At 42.8% G+C, this 15,989-nt stretch overlaps 10 non-coding genes and 1 pseudogene across 10 annotated transcripts; all 11 read left to right on the top strand.

The window, feature by feature from the left end:
• Positions 1 to 110: 110 nt before the first annotated feature.
• On the top strand, positions 111 to 301 carry LOC144992605 (U2 spliceosomal RNA). The gene has a single exon (XR_013656675.1). It is a non-coding gene; the product is annotated as a U2 spliceosomal RNA (small nuclear RNA).
• Positions 302 to 983: 682 nt separating this feature from the next.
• On the top strand, positions 984 to 1,176 carry LOC144992951 (U2 spliceosomal RNA). The gene has a single exon (XR_013656981.1). It is a non-coding gene; the product is annotated as a U2 spliceosomal RNA (small nuclear RNA).
• Positions 1,177 to 6,247: 5,071 nt separating this feature from the next.
• On the top strand, positions 6,248 to 6,448 carry LOC144992922 (U2 spliceosomal RNA; annotated as a pseudogene).
• A 682-nt stretch (positions 6,449 to 7,130) lies between these two features.
• LOC144992597 (U2 spliceosomal RNA) lies at positions 7,131 to 7,321 on the top strand. Its single transcript, XR_013656667.1, has one exon. It is a non-coding gene; the product is annotated as a U2 spliceosomal RNA (small nuclear RNA).
• A 682-nt stretch (positions 7,322 to 8,003) lies between these two features.
• On the top strand, positions 8,004 to 8,191 carry LOC144992879 (U2 spliceosomal RNA). Its single transcript, XR_013656936.1, has one exon. It is a non-coding gene; the product is annotated as a U2 spliceosomal RNA (small nuclear RNA).
• Positions 8,192 to 8,873: 682 nt separating this feature from the next.
• On the top strand, positions 8,874 to 9,064 carry LOC144992847 (U2 spliceosomal RNA). The gene has a single exon (XR_013656909.1). It is a non-coding gene; the product is annotated as a U2 spliceosomal RNA (small nuclear RNA).
• Positions 9,065 to 9,746: 682 nt separating this feature from the next.
• On the top strand, positions 9,747 to 9,937 carry LOC144992594 (U2 spliceosomal RNA). The gene has a single exon (XR_013656664.1). It is a non-coding gene; the product is annotated as a U2 spliceosomal RNA (small nuclear RNA).
• A 682-nt stretch (positions 9,938 to 10,619) lies between these two features.
• On the top strand, positions 10,620 to 10,810 carry LOC144992849 (U2 spliceosomal RNA). Its single transcript, XR_013656911.1, has one exon. It is a non-coding gene; the product is annotated as a U2 spliceosomal RNA (small nuclear RNA).
• Positions 10,811 to 11,492: 682 nt separating this feature from the next.
• On the top strand, positions 11,493 to 11,683 carry LOC144992596 (U2 spliceosomal RNA). The gene has a single exon (XR_013656666.1). It is a non-coding gene; the product is annotated as a U2 spliceosomal RNA (small nuclear RNA).
• Positions 11,684 to 12,365: 682 nt separating this feature from the next.
• LOC144992835 (U2 spliceosomal RNA) lies at positions 12,366 to 12,556 on the top strand. The gene has a single exon (XR_013656898.1). It is a non-coding gene; the product is annotated as a U2 spliceosomal RNA (small nuclear RNA).
• A 682-nt stretch (positions 12,557 to 13,238) lies between these two features.
• On the top strand, positions 13,239 to 13,431 carry LOC144992927 (U2 spliceosomal RNA). The gene has a single exon (XR_013656965.1). It is a non-coding gene; the product is annotated as a U2 spliceosomal RNA (small nuclear RNA).
• Positions 13,432 to 15,989: the final 2,558 nt, after the last annotated feature.

Raw genomic sequence — 15,989 nt, 5'->3', positions numbered from 1 at the left:
TGGGGAGCTGGGATTTGAGGTGGGTCACCAAGTCCCACCTATTAACAGGCGTCCATGAGTCCAGTGTCCTGCTGCAAGAGTTGCTCTCATTGGCAGTGAAGTGGTTAGTTATCGCTTCTCGGCCTTTTGGCTAAGATCAAGTGTAGTATCTGTTCTTATCAGTTTAATATCTGATATGTCCTCCAGTGGAGGACAACGTATTAAGCTGATTTTTGAAGAACGGATGTGAAGGTGGAGCTTGCTCTATTCACTCCATGCATTGACCCAGTATTGCAGTGTTTCTGGGAACAGTGCCCACATCTTTAAATTGGTACAAAGAAAAAGTTTTTAGTCCAGCTGGTAGTGCTTGATTAATGTTAAAACGACTGTTTAGGTGAAATTAAATTTTGCCAGACTGTAACACTGTTTGCAAGTCACAGCACTCTCAAGGAGTCTGCTGTTGCAGCAGGGCATGGATGACATCATCCACGGCCAAACGTTTGATGCAGTGGAGGGGGCATGGTCCTCAAAGTCATCAAGTTAAAGGTTTTGCATCAGCGTCAGCATGCAACTTTTGATGTAGTGGAGGGGCTGTGTTCATTCAATGCTGTTGTTCAAAGGTACCACATCAGTGACACAAAACACCCTAGAAGGCTAAATTCAATCCACTTGAATGCAGTCAGCATAAAGCCTATGAGTCAAGTTTTCTTCAACTGTTTGTGTGTCTACGGTTAATTTGTGTCTCTAAATGTATACGTGAAAAATGATCCAAATATGGATATTTGTGAATTCATACGACCTACATTCTAGAACCGACATAGGTGTGTATACAAGACAGTGTTTCCTACTGACTGGCTGCTTTTTTCATTCACATCAGGACATGTGAAGCTTTTGTGGGGAGCTGGGATTTGAGGTGGGTCACCAAGTCCCACCTATTAACAGGCGTCCATGAGTCCAGTGTCCTGCTGCAAGAGTTGCTCTCATTGGCAGTGAAGTGGTTAGTTATCGCTTCTCGGCCTTTTGGCTAAGATCAAGTGTAGTATCTGTTCTTATCAGAGCTGTCCTTGCATCTTGCCAAACGACAGAGACTGTGATCACTCCGACGGTTGTTGATGCTCGTCTGTTGTGACTTGCCATCGTACAAACTACTGGAGATATCGGTGCTGCGCAATTGAATGTTTACTTTTCCTACTGAACTGTCAATGTCCTTTTTCTGTTCAGGTGTCCTGGAGCAATCCAAGTTAAGGTAATTACTCCTGCCAAGCTCACCCGCCTGTGGTGCCTCCAAAATGTCAGCAGCTTCTGCAGGCATGCGGAGGCACCACAGCGTCCGGTTTACCTTTCAGGAAATTGAAGGTAAGGTAACTTACATGTCCAGGCTTGATTTTTCAAGGAACTTGGTCCAGAAAACCCTAGGTTTCAAACCTGAAGACCTGAACTGTATCTTGACCTTACCATTGAACAAAGGTTTTGATGTAAGCTTTCGAACTAGCTCTACTCTCAGCGAATTCTGGACTCGTTTTGAAAACATGAAATCCCATTTTGCACTTTTCACAGTAGAAAAGCTTACAGACAATTCAATGAAAACCGTCATTGTCAAAATGTTTAATGAAACTGTTAATGCAGAAGACATTTGTGTGTGGTTGGGCAGATACTGTTCTGTAAAAGGTCAAGCTGTTAAGGTTAGGGATGTAGACGGTATTTGGAACTGTGCCTGGCGAGTGCCTGTCAATCTAAGACAAGACCCACAAGGTTTCCAGGGTCTAAAACATCTCCCATCCCTGATAGTGCTGGGGGAGAATAGAGGTTATGTTTACTACCAAGGACAACCTAAACTTTGCAGAAGGTGTGGAGAGCATGGCCATCTGGTGGAAGATTGTTCAAAACCTTTCTGTGGTAAATGTAGACACACTGGTCATGTGTATGAGGAGTGCCCAAATGGCCGTCAATGTAACCTCTGTGGTGAAACAAACCATCTCTTTAGAAACTGTCCTAAGTCATTTGCAAATAAACTTAAAACTGGGAAGAGCAAACCTGACACACCTGTGGTAGGTCTCACTAATGAGACACCTCCTGATGCAGCACACCTGCAGGAGATTGCGCAAATGATAACTGACAAAGAGGAAGAGCCACTCCAAATCCTCCCAATCAGTGAACTAGAGAAAGACAATGGTAAAATCGAACAAAATGTAAGAAAAGACATGACTATGAAAAATGACCACAGGATTCTTCACGATGGACAACCTAAAAGACCAGCTCCGGTCTCGCCATCAGACTCTCTGCTGGCAGTAGAAAAGAAGGGCAGAACTGAGGATCCTACGAAGGAATCCTTCAGTGAAGAATCACGTGTGTTCCTCCCACCAGACTCCCCCAATGAAATTTCCTTTTTGGCTTTTAATCTACAGTCGACCCCCTTAAACTCACTTGAAGCTGACTTTCATCAGGAAAATACATCAGCAGTTGAAAATTCAAAGAAACCCAACCCGTTAGTCCTGACGGCCCAAGACATTGACAGAGATTTCCTCCCAACAGATGGGACATAAACTGACTATTACTAACCTGGTCTCCCTCCCTTACATGACAATACCTGCCTTAACTTTCTTTTTCATACTTATGACAATTACTCTAGTGACAATAAATGTAAGAAGTATAAAATCTCAAGTCAGAGCCAATGGCATCCTGACATACCTGCAAAGTGTGAAGTCCGATGTAATTTGTCTACAAGAGTGCGGCATCCCGTACTGCAGTAGTTATAAAACGTGGGAAGATCTGTGGCCAAATAGATCGCTATGGAGTGGGTCAAATGAAAACAAAAATGACGGTGTGGCTATCTTGATTAAAAACCCTTATATATCGGTTAAAGGTTTCACTGTTATACGAGATGGCAGAGCCCTGTTAGCACGCTTATCATTTATGGGCAGAGACTTGAACGTTTTGAACCTTTATGGTTACAATGATAAGAATGCAAGATACAAACTTTTAGAAGATGTGCAAAGTTTTATGTTAGGCAGAGCCCCGTTTATAATGGTAGGGGACTTTAACTGCATACTAAGCAGGACAGACCGAAATAAAACTGGGACATTTTATAAATTGGATAAAACATCTCACTTACTACGGCGTATGGTTCAGGACTTTAGGCTGACTGACTGTTACAAAACTTTGCATCCGCTTGATGGTGGGTTCACTTGGTTCAGTGGGGACAACTCTGTAGCATCACGTATAGATTATGTGTTTACCAGAGATTGTCTCCCCATAAATGCCACACTTACCCCAGTCTTTTTTTCAGACCACCACATGTTGACGTGCACAGCTGAGTTAAATCTGAGTGTAACACCAGGGAAAGGTCTCTGGAAACTAAACTGCTCACTTTTAGAGCAGGAAGATCTTGTGGAAGAATACAAAGAACTATACAGGGGATGGCAAACACTACAGGACCTGTATACTTTTAGAGCTCCCTGGTGGGAGATGGTTAAAAAAAGAACTCAGAGCTTCTTTAAAACAGCAGGCAGAAAGGGAAAAGCAAAAGATAAAAGACGCACGACTGACCTCCAGAGGCGCTTACAAAGGTACTACAATTTAAATAAACAAGGGATGGATTTTAATGAAGAAATTAAAGACGTAAAAAAAGAAATGATGGAATTAACAGAGAAAGTTAGTAAAGGAGCCATTATTAGAAGCAGAGAACGAGAGATAGAAGAGGGGGAAAAGTGTACACGTTTTTTCTTTAAGAAAGTCATCAGTAAAACTGACACCATGGTAACTCTCCAGAAAGGAGATGGCTCCCTAACCCAAACCACAGAAGAATTACTCACGACCCTTGAAGACTATTACAGAGAACTATATAGCACTAAATTGCTAAATGAAGAAGCCTTACATGACATTCTGACTAAAGTGGAGCACACCCATAGTCTAAACACAAATTTTGAGAAGTTAGTCCAGGATTTAACAGTGACAGAATTGACCAAGTGTCTGACTTCCTTTGAGAAAGGAAAATCACCAGGGATGGATGGGCTCCCTGTGGAGTTCTACTTGACCTTTTGGGACTTATTAGCACCAGATATGTTAACATTGTTCACAGAATTTGAAAACCTGGACCAATTACCTGACAGTTTTAGGACCGGCATAGTAACATTAATCTACAAAACCAAAGAAAAGACAGACTTAAAGAATTGGAGACCCATTTCCTTACTTAATGTGGATTGTAAACTTTTCAGCAAACTCCTTGCCACAAGACTAACATCTTGCCTAGAGGACCTGGTTCATCAGGATCAGGTTTGTGCCATACCTGGACGCAAAATCACGGACCATCTCATTCTCATAAGAGACTTGATCAGCCTCTCTAAAGACAGGTCAAACCGCTTGGCAATAATGAATTTGGACTTTGAAAAAGCTTTTGATCGCGTATCCCATCAGTACCTGTTTGCGTTGTTGGCAAGACTTGGCCTCCCGGAACGTTTTGTCAGATGGATAAAATTGCTCTACAAAAACATCTCCAGCAAAGTAGCTGTGAATGGTCTTTTAACAAAGAAAGTTAACATTAACTCTGGTGTGCGACAAGGTTGCCCTTTGTCAGCGTTACTATATATTCTCTGCATAGAACCCTTGGCACAGATATTAAGGACAGACGGATACATTCAAGGTCTTCACATACCAGGTACTGGCGGCCTCGATGTGAAGTGCCTTTTATATATGGATGACATCAATATTATATGTGCAGACAGCCGGTCGATAACCAGGGCACTGGAACTGACCGAGTGGTATGGTCAAGCTTCTGGAGCAAAATTGAACAGACACAAGACCAAAATCCAATTTTATGGACCATGGACACATACTGAAACGGAGAGTCTTTCTCTGCAGGTGACCTCAAATAACCAGAAAATCTTGGGAGTATGGTTTGACAAAGAAGGCGAGGGAGGAAATAACTGGCCAGAGGTAGTTTCAAAAGTGCGACAAAGACTAGGCTTTTGGTCAACAAGAAAGCTAACAATGGAGGGGAAGGTTCTGGTCTTGAAAGCAGTAATCCTCCCTTTATTTCTGTTAATCAGCTCAGTATTTATGCCACCACTAAGAGTCAGGAGAACCTTAGAACGAGAAATGTTCTATTTTTTGTGGAACTCCAAATGGGAAAGACTAAAAAGAGAAATAATGAAAAGCCCAAAAGAAAAAGGGGGTAAGGGTGTACCGGACCTGTACCCTTTTCTCGGAGCGCACTATATCAGCTTGCACACCAAGCATATTGTGGGCAAATCTAAAAGCGTAAAGACAGCTGCATTGGTTAGATTTTGGATGGGAGTCTATGTTAAAAAGTTAGGTCTAGGAAACATTGATCTGAGAATTCCAATGTCTTTCACGCTAAACAAAAACTACAAAGAAATACAAATCTTTCTTCAGAAATTCAACTTGGAAGGATCAAACAGGGATGCACTGACAAATCACAGACTGCTTATTTCTTCCATACAGGAGCAAAGACCTGTGTGTCGAGTAAGGGGATTTGGAGAAGAGGAGTCAAAGAGAGTCTGGTACCTGGTGAACCATCCTCTTCTTCCCAACCGGCTGAAAGATCTGTCGTGGATGGTGGCTCATGAGGTTCTCCCGGTCAGGACTGTTATGCACTCCCGGGGCATGTCCAGAATTCCTCTTTGCCCCCGTCCAGGTTGTGGCGCGCCAGAGACGGTGAGGCACCTGTTCTGGGAGTGCAGTGCTGCTGTAGACCAGTGGGCGACAGCTGGCTCCTCCGGCTTCCCGTACTTGCCAGCAAAGGAAGATCTTACAGCACAACTAGTGCTCTATGGGAGGAGGCAATGCTCAGATCAGAAGGCTGAATGCACTACATTTCAATGGCTCTCCCTAGCCGCCATAAAAGACGCCATGTGGACTTCCAGGAATTTGCTGGTGAGAAAGCACAGGCAGATCCCCCCCGTGGGTGTGATACGATTGGCCGCAGCAACGGTACACCTTGCCATGACTGCAGGCGGCAGGCCATGAACACATCCACAAAGAAGAATCGCCTTGTCGCCCATTCGGATGGGAGGAGCTGGAGTCCCACAGGATAAAGGTCAAAGCAGCGACGGTCTGACTCTCCGGAAAAGGCAGCTGGAAAGGAGCACAAAGGGGAGGACCTCCTCTGAGCGCCACACTGAAAAGATCCAGAAAATGCTGAAAAGAAGATGACTGGAGGATCACCGGTGCCTCACTCCAAGACTCAGGAAAAACTTGCCTAATGGCAATAGAAACATTCTGACCATTGCAGTTGTACCTGAATAACTAAATAAACTTTAAAAAAAAAAAAAAAAAAAAAAAAAAAAAAAAAAAAAAAAAATCTGTTCTTATCAGTTTAATATCTATGTCCTCCAGTGGAGGACAACGTATTAAGCTGATTTTTGAAGAACGGATGTGAAGGTGGAGCTTGCTCTATTCACTCCATGCATTGACCCAGTATTGCAGTGTTTCTGGGAACAGTGCCCACATCTTTAAATTGGTACAAAGAAAAAGTCTATAGTCCAGCTGGTAGTGCTTGATTAATGTTAAAACGACTGTTTAGGTGAAATTAAATTCTGCCAGACTGTAACACTGTTTGCAAGTCACAGCACTCTCAAGGAGTCTGCTGTTGCAGCAGGGCATGGATGACATCATCCACGGCCAAACGTTTGATGCAGTGGAGGGGGCATGGTCCTCAAAGTCATCAAGTTAAAGGTTTTGCATCAGCGTCAGCATGCAACTTTTGAAGTAGTGGAGGGGCTGTGTTCATTTAATGCTGTTGTTCAAAGGTACCACATCAGTGACACAAAACACCCTAGAAGGCTAAATTCAATCCACTTGAATGCAGTCAGCATAAAGCCTATGAGTCAAGTTTTCTTCAACTGTTTGTGTGTCTACGGTTAATTTGTGTCTCTAAATGTATACGTGAAAAATGATCCAAATATGGATATTTGTGAATTCATACGACCTACATTCTAGAACCGACATAGGTGTGTATACAAGACAGTGTTTCCTACTGACTGGCTGCTTTTTTCATTCACATCAGGACATGTGAAGCTTTTGTGGGGAGCTGGGATTTGAGGTGGGTCACCAAGTCCCACCTATTAACAGGCGTCCATGAGTCCAGTGTCCTGCTGCAAGAGTTGCTCTCATTGGCAGTGAAGTGGTTAGTTATCGCTTCTCGGCCTTTTGGCTAAGATCAAGTGTAGTATCTGTTCTTATCAGTTTAATATCTGATATGTCCTCCAGTGGAGGACAACGTATTAAGCCGATTTTTGAAGAACGGATGTGAAGGTGGAGCTTGCTCTATTCACTCCATGCATTGACCCAGTATTGCAGTGTTTCTGGGAACAGTGCCCACATCTTTAAATTGGTACAAAGAAAAAGTTTTTAGTCCAGCTGGTAGTGCTTGATTAATGTTAAAACGACTGTTTAGGTGAAATTAAATTCTGCCAGACTGTAACACTGTTTGCAAGTCACAGCACTCTCAAGGAGTCTGCTGTTGCAGCAGGGCATGGATGACATCATCCACGGCCAATCGTTTGATGCAGTGGAGGGGGCATGGTCCTCAAAGTCATCAAGTTAAAGGTTTTGCATCAGCGTCAGCATGCAACTTTTGATGTAGTGGAGGGGCTGTGTTCATTCAATGCTGTTGTTCAAAGGTACCACATCAGTGACACAAAACACCCTAGAAGGCTAAATTCAATCCACTTGAATGCAGTCAGCATAAAGCCTATGAGTCAAGTTTTCTTCAACTGTTTGTGTGTCTACGGTTAATTTGTGTCTCTAAATGTATACGTGAAAAATGATCCAAATATGGATATTTGTGAATTCATACGACCTACATTCTAGAACCGACATAGGTGTGTATACAAGACAGTGTTTCCTACTGACTGGCTGCTTTTTTCATTCACATCAGGACATGTGAAGCTTTTGTGGGGAGCTGGGATTTGAGGTGGGTCACCAAGTCCCACCTATTAACAGGCGTCCATGAGTCCAGTGTCCTGCTGCAAGATTTGCTCTCATTGGCAGTGAAGTGGTTAGTTATCGCTTCTCGGCCTTTTGGCTAAGATCAAGTGTAATATCTGTTCTTATCAGTTTAATATCTATGTCCTCCAGTGGAGGACAACGTATTAAGCTGATTTTTGAAGAACGGATGTGAAGGTGGAGCTTGCTCTATTCACTCCATGCATTGACCCAGTATTGCAGTGTTTCTGGGAACAGTGCCCACATCTTTAAATTGGTACAAAGAAAAAGTTTTTAGTCCAGCTGGTAGTGCTTGATTAATGTTAAAACGACTGTTTAGGTGAAATTAAATTTTGCCAGACTGTAACACTGTTTGCAAGTCACAGCACTCTCAAGGAGTCTGCTGTTGCAGCAGGGCATGGATGACATCATCCACGGCCAAACGTTTGATGCAGTGGAGGGGGCATGGTCCTCAAAGTCATCAAGTTAAAGGTTTTGCATCAGCGTCAGCATGCAACTTTTGATGTAGTGGAGGGGCTGTGTTCATTCAATGCTGTTGTTCAAAGGTACCACATCAGTGACACAAAACACCCTAGAAGGCTAAATTCAATCCACTTGAATGCAGTCAGCATAAAGCCTATGAGTCAAGTTTTCTTCAACTGTTTGTGTGTCTACGGTTAATTTGTGTCTCTAAATGTATACGTGAAAAATGATCCAAATATGGATATTTGTGAATTCATACGACCTACATTCTAGAACCGACATAGGTGTGTATACAAGACAGTGTTTCCTACTGACTGGCTGCTTTTTTCATTCACATCAGGACATGTGAAGCTTTTGTGGGGAGCTGGGATTTGAGGTGGGTCACCAAGTCCCACCTATTAACAGGCGTCCATGAGTCCAGTGTCCTGCTGCAAGAGTTGCTCTCATTGGCAGTGAAGTGGTTAGTTATCGCTTCTCGGCCTTTTGGCTAAGATCAAGTGTAGTATCTTTTCTTATCAGTTTAATATCTGATATGTCCTCCAGTGGAGGACAACGTATTAAGCCGATTTTTGAAGAACAGATGTGAAGGTGGAGCTTGCTCTATTCACTCCATGCATTGACCCAGTATTGCAGTGTTTCTGGGAACAGTGCCCACATCTTTAAATTGGTACAAAGAAAAAGTTTTTAGTCCAGCTGGTAGTGCTTGATTAATGTTAAAACGACTGTTTAGGTGAAATTAAATTCTGCCAGACTGTAACACTGTTTGCAAGTCACAGCACTCTCAAGGAGTCTGCTGTTGCAGCAGGGCATGGATGACATCATCCACGGCCAAACGTTTGATGCAGTGGAGGGGGCATGGTCCTCAAAGTCATCAAGTTAAAGGTTTTGCATCAGCGTCAGCATGCAACTTTTGATGTAGTGGAGGGGCTGTGTTCATTCAATGCTGTTGTTCAAAGGTACCACATCAGTGACACAAAACACCCTAGAAGGCTAAATTCAATCCACTTGAATGCAGTCAGCATAAAGCCTATGAGTCAAGTTTTCTTCAACTGTTTGTGTGTCTACGGTTAATTTGTGTCTCTAAATGTATACGTGAAAAATGATCCAAATATGGATATTTGTGAATTCATACGACCTACATTCTAGAACCGACATAGGTGTGTATACAAGACAGTGTTTCCTACTGACTGGCTGCTTTTTTCATTCACATCAGGACATGTGAAGCTTTTGTGGGGAGCTGGGATTTGAGGTGGGTCACCAAGTCCCACCTATTAACAGGCGTCCATGAGTCCAGTGTCCTGCTGCAAGAGTTGCTCTCATTGCCAGTGAAGTGGTTAGTTATCGCTTCTCGGCCTTTTGGCTAAGATCAAGTGTAGTATCTGTTCTTATCAGTTTAATATCTGATATGTCCTCCAGTGGAGGACAACGTATTAAGCTGATTTTTGAAGAACGGATGTGAAGGTGGAGCTTGCTCTATTCACTCCATGCATTGACCCAGTATTGCAGTGTTTCTGGGAACAGTGCCCACATCTTTAAATTGGTACAAAGAAAAAGTTTTTAGTCCAGCTGGTAGTGCTTGATTAATGTTAAAACGACTGTTTGGGTGAAATTAAATTCTGCCAGACTGTAACACTGTTTGCAAGTCACAGCACTCTCAAGGAGTCTGCTGTTGCAGCAGGGCATGGATGACATCATCCACGGCCAAACGTTTGATGCAGTGGAGGGGGCATGGTCCTCAAAGTCATCAAGTTAAAGGTTTTGCATCAGCGTCAGCATGCAACTTTTGAAGTAGTGGAGGGGCTGTGTTCATTCAATGCTGTTGTTCAAAGGTACCACATCAGTGACACAAAACACCCTAGAAGGCTAAATTCAATCCACTTGAATGCAGTCAGCATAAAGCCTATGAGTCAAGTTTTCTTCAACTGTTTGTGTGTCTACAGTTAATTTGTGTCTCTAAATGTATACGTGAAAAATGATTCAAATATGGATATTTGTGAATTCATACGACCTACATTCTAGAACCGACATAGATGTGTATACAAGACAGTGTTTCCTACTGACTGGCTGCTTTTTTCATTCACATCATGACATGTGAAGCTTTTGTGGGGAGCTGGGATTTGAGGTGGGTCACCAAGTCCCACCTATTAACAGGCGTCCATGAGTCCAGTGTCCTGCTGCAAGAGTTGCTCTCATTGGCAGTGAAGTGGTTAGTTATCGCTTCTCGGCCTTTTGGCTAAGATCAAGTGTAGTATCTGTTCTTATCAGTTTAATATCTGATATGTCCTCCAGTGGAGGACAACGAATTAAGCCGAATTTTGAAGAACGGATGTGAAGGTGGAGCTTACTCTATTCACTCCATGCATTGACCCAGTATTGCAGTGTTTCTGGGAACAGTGCCCACATCTTTAAATTGGTACAAAGAAAAAGTCTATAGTCCAGCTGGTAGTGCTTGATTAATGTTAAAACGACTGTTTAGGTGAAATTAAATTCTGCCAGACTGTAACACTGTTTGCAAGTCACAGCACTCTCAAGGAGTCTGCTGTTGCAGCAGGGCATGGATGACATCATCCACGGCCAAACGTTTGATGCAGTGGAGGGGGCATGGTCCTCAAAGTCATCAAGTTAAAGGTTTTGCATCAGCGTCAGCATGCAACTTTTGAAGTAGTGGAGGGGCTGTGTTCATTTAATGCTGTTGTTCAAAGGTACCACATCAGTGACACAAAACACCCTAGAAGGCTAAATTCAATCCACTTGAATGCAGTCAGCATAAAGCCTATGAGTCAAGTTTTCTTCAACTGTTTGTGTGTCTACGGTTAATTTGTGTCTCTAAATGTATACGTGAAAAATGATCCAAATATGGATATTTGTGAATTCATACGACCTACATTCTAGAACCGACATAGGTGTGTATACAAGACAGTGTTTCCTACTGACTGGCTGCTTTTTTCATTCACATCAGGACATGTGAAGCTTTTGTGGGGAGCTGGGATTTGAGGTGGGTCACCAAGTCCCACCTATTAACAGGCGTCCATGAGTCCAGTGTCCTGCTGCAAGAGTTGCTCTCATTGGCAGTGAAGTGGTTAGTTATCGCTTCTCGGCCTTTTGGCTAAGATCAAGTGTAGTATCTGTTCTTATCAGTTTAATATCTGATATGTCCTCCAGTGGAGGACAACGTATTAAGCCGATTTTTGAAGAACGGATGTGAAGGTGGAGCTTGCTCTATTCACTCCATGCATTGACCCAGTATTGCAGTGTTTCTGGGAACAGTGCCCACATCTTTAAATTGGTACAAAGAAAAAGTTTTTAGTCCAGCTGGTAGTGCTTGATTAATGTTAAAACGACTGTTTAGGTGAAATTAAATTCTGCCAGACTGTAACACTGTTTGCAAGTCACAGCACTCTCAAGGAGTCTGCTGTTGCAGCAGGGCATGGATGACATCATCCACGGACAAACGTTTGATGCAGTGGAGGGGGCATGGTCCTCAAAGTCATCAAGTTAAAGGTTTTGCATCAGCGTCAGCATGCAACTTTTGATGTAGTGGAGGGGCTGTGTTCATTCAATGCTGTTGTTCAAAGGTACCACATCAGTGACACAAAACACCCTAGAAGGCTAAATTCAATCCACTTGAATGCAGTCAGCATAAAGCCTATGAGTCAAGTTTTCTTCAACTGTTTGTGTGTCTACGGTTAATTTGTGTCTCTAAATGTATACGTGAAAAATGATCCAAATATGGATATTTGTGAATTCATACGACCTACATTCTAGAACCGACATAGGTGTGTATACAAGACAGTGTTTCCTACTGACTGGCTGCTTTTTTCATTCACATCAGGACATGTGAAGCTTTTGTGGGGAGCTGGGATTTGAGGTGGGTCACCAAGTCCCACCTATTAACAGGCGTCCATGAGTCCAGTGTCCTGCTGCAAGATTTGCTCTCATTGGCAGTGAAGTGGTTAGTTATCGCTTCTCGGCCTTTTGGCTAAGATCAAGTGTAATATCTGTTCTTATCAGTTTAATATCTGATATGTCCACCAGTGGAGGACAACGTATTAAGCCAATTTTTGAAGAACGGATGTGAAGGTGGAGCTTGCTCTATTCACTCCATGCATTGCCCCAGTATTGCAGTGTTTCTGGGAACAGTGCCCACATCTTTAAATTGGTACAAAGAAAAAGTTTTTAGTCCAGCTGGTAGTGCTTGATTAATGTTAAAACGACTGTTTAGGTGAAATTAAATTCTGCCAGACTGTAACACTGTTTGCAAGTCACAGCACTCTCAAGGAGTCTGCTGTTGCAGCAGGGCATGGATGACATCATCCACGGCCAAACGTTTGATGCAGTGGAGGGGGCATGGTCCTCAAAGTCATCAAGTTAAAGGTTTTGCATCAGCGTCAGCATGCAACTTTTGATGTAGTGGAGGGGCTGTGTTCATTCAATGCTGTTGTTCAAAGGTACCACATCAGTGACACAAAACACCCTAGAAGGCTAAATTCAATCCACTTGAATGCAGTCAGCATAAAGCCTATGAGTCAAGTTTTCTTCAACTGTTTGTGTGTCTACGGTTAATTTGTGTCTCTAAATGTATACGTGAAAAATGATCCAAATATGGATATTTGTGAATTCATACGACCTACATTCTAGAACCGACATAGGTGTGTATACAAGACAGTGTTTCCTACTGACTGGCTGCTTTTTTCATTCACATCAGGACATGTGAAGCTTTTGTGGGGAGCTGGGATTTGAGGTGGGTCACCAAGTCCCACCTATTAACAGGCGTCCATGAGTCCAGTGTCCTGCTGCAAGAGTTGCTCTCATTGGCAGTGAAGTGGTTAGTTATCGCTTCTCGGCCTTTTGGCTAAGATCAAGTGTAGTATCTGTTCTTATCAGAGCTGTCCTTGCATCTTGCCAAACGACAGAGACTGTGATCACTCCGACGGTTGTTGATGCTCGTCTGTTGTGACTTGTCATCGTACAAACTACTGGAGATATCGGTGCTGCGCAATTGAACGTTTACTTTTCCTACTGAACTGTCAATGTCCTTTTTCTGTTCAGGTGTCCTGGAGCAATCCAAGTTAAGGTAATTACTCCTGCCAAGCTCACCCGCCTGTGGTGCCTCCAAAATGTCAGCAGCTTCTGCAGGCATGCGGAGGCACCACAGCGTCCGGTTTACCTTTCAGGAAATTGAAGGTAAGGTAACTTACATGTCCAGGCTTGATTTTTCAAGGAACTTGGTCCAGAAAACCCTAGGTTTCAAACCTGAAGACCTGAACTGTATCTTGACCTTACCATTGAACAAAGGTTTTGATGTAAGCTTTCGAACTAGCTCTACTCTCAGCGAATTCTGGACTCGTTTTGAAAACATGAAATCCCATTTTGCACTTTTCACAGTAGAAAAGCTTACAGACAATTCAATGAAAACCGTCATTGTCAAAATGTTTAATGAAACTGTTAATGCAGAAGACATTTGTGTGTGGTTGGGCAGATACTGTTCTGTAAAAGGTCAAGCTGTTAAGGTTAGGGATGTAGACGGTATTTGGAACTGTGCCTGGCGAGTGCCTGTCAATCTAAGACAAGACCCACAAGGTTTCCAGGGTCTAAAACATCTCCCATCCCTGATAGTGCTGGGGGAGAATAGAGGTTATGTTTACTACCAAGGACAACCTAAACTTTGCAGAAGGTGTGGAGAGCATGGCCATCTGGTGGAAGATTGTTCAAAACCTTTCTGTGGTAAATGTAGACACACTGGTCATGTGTATGAGGAGTGCCCAAATGGCCGTCAATGTAACCTCTGTGGTGAAACAAACCATCTCTTTAGAAACTGTCCTAAGTCATTTGCAAATAAACTTAAAACTGGGAAGAGCAAACCTGACACACCTGTGGTAGGTCTCACTAACGAGACACCTCCTGATGCAGCACACCTGCAGGAGATTGCGCAAATGATAACTGACAAAGAGGAAGAGCCACTCCAAATCCTCCCAATCAGTGAACTAGAGAAAGACAATGGTAAAATCGAACAAAATGTAAGAAAAGACATGACTATGAAAAATGACCACAGGATTCTTCACGATGGACAACCTAAAAGACCAGCTCCGGTCTCGCCATCAGACTCTCTGCTGGCAGTAGAAAAGAAGGGCAGAACTGAGGATCCTACGAAGGAATCCTTCAGTGAAGAATCACGTGTGTTCCTCCCACCAGACTCCCCCAATGAAATTTCCTTTTTGGCTTTTAATCTACAGTCGACCCCCTTAAACTCACTTGAAGCTGACTTTCATCAGGAAAATACATCAGCAGTTGAAAATTCAAAGAAACCCAACCCGTTAGTCCTGACGGCCCAAGACATTGACAGAGATTTCCTCCCAACAGATGGGACATAAACTGACTATTACTAACCTGGTCTCCCTCCCTTACATGACAATACCTGCCTTAACTTTCTTTTTCATACTTATGACAATTACTCTAGTGACAATAAATGTAAGAAGTATAAAATCTCAAGTCAGAGCCAATGGCATCCTGACATACCTGCAAAGTGTGAAGTCCGATGTAATTTGTCTACAAGAGTGCGGCATCCCGTACTGCAGTAGTTATAAAACGTGGGAAGATCTGTGGCCAAATAGATCGCTATGGAGTGGGTCAAATGAAAACAAAAATGACGGTGTGGCTATCTTGATTAAAAACCCTTATATATCGGTTAAAGGTTTCACTGTTATACGAGATGGCAGAGCCCTGTTAGCACGCTTATCATTTATGGGCAGAGACTTGAACGTTTTGAACCTTTATGGTTACAATGATAAGAATGCAAGATACAAACTTTTAGAAGATGTGCAAAGTTTTATGTTAGGCAGAGCCCCGTTTATAATGGTAGGGGACTTTAACTGCATACTAAGCAGGACAGACCGAAATAAAACTGGGACATTTTATAAATTGGATAAAACATCTCACTTACTACGGCGTATGGTTCAGGACTTTAGGCTGACTGACTGTTACAAAACTTTGCATCCGCTTGATGGTGGGTTCACTTGGTTCAGTGGGGACAACTCTGTAGCATCACGTATAGATTATGTGTTTACCAGAGATTGTCTCCCCATAAATGCCACACTTACCCCAGTCTTTTTTTCAGACCACCACATGTTGACGTGCACAGCTGAGTTAAATCTGAGTGTAACACCAGGGAAAGGTCTCTGGAAACTAAACTGCTCACTTTTAGAGCAGGAAGATCTTGTGGAAGAATACAAAGAACTATACAGGGGATGGCAAACACTACAGGACCTGTATACTTTTAGAGCTCCCTGGTGGGAGATGGTTAAAAAAAGAACTCAGAGCTTCTTTAAAACAGCAGGCAGAAAGGGAAAAGCAAAAGATAAAAGACGCACGACTGACCTCCAGAGGCGCTTACAAAGGTACTACAATTTAAATAAACAAGGGATGGATTTTAATGAAGAAATTAAAGACGTAAAAAAAGAAATGATGGAATTAACAGAGAAAGTTAGTAAAGGAGCCATTATTAGAAGCAGAGAACGAGAGATAGAAGAGGGGGAAAAGTGTACACGTTTTTTCTTTAAGAAAGTCATCAGTAAAACTGACACCAT

The sequence above is a fragment of the Oryzias latipes genome, chromosome 6 (genome assembly GCF_053564925.1).
Source record: "Oryzias latipes strain Hd-rR chromosome 6, Olatipes_Hd-rR_3.1".
Classification (NCBI taxonomy): Eukaryota; Metazoa; Chordata; class Actinopteri; order Beloniformes; family Adrianichthyidae; genus Oryzias; species Oryzias latipes.
Note: the sequence above shows the minus strand (reverse complement) of the source record. Positions and strands in the feature narration are given on the sequence as shown.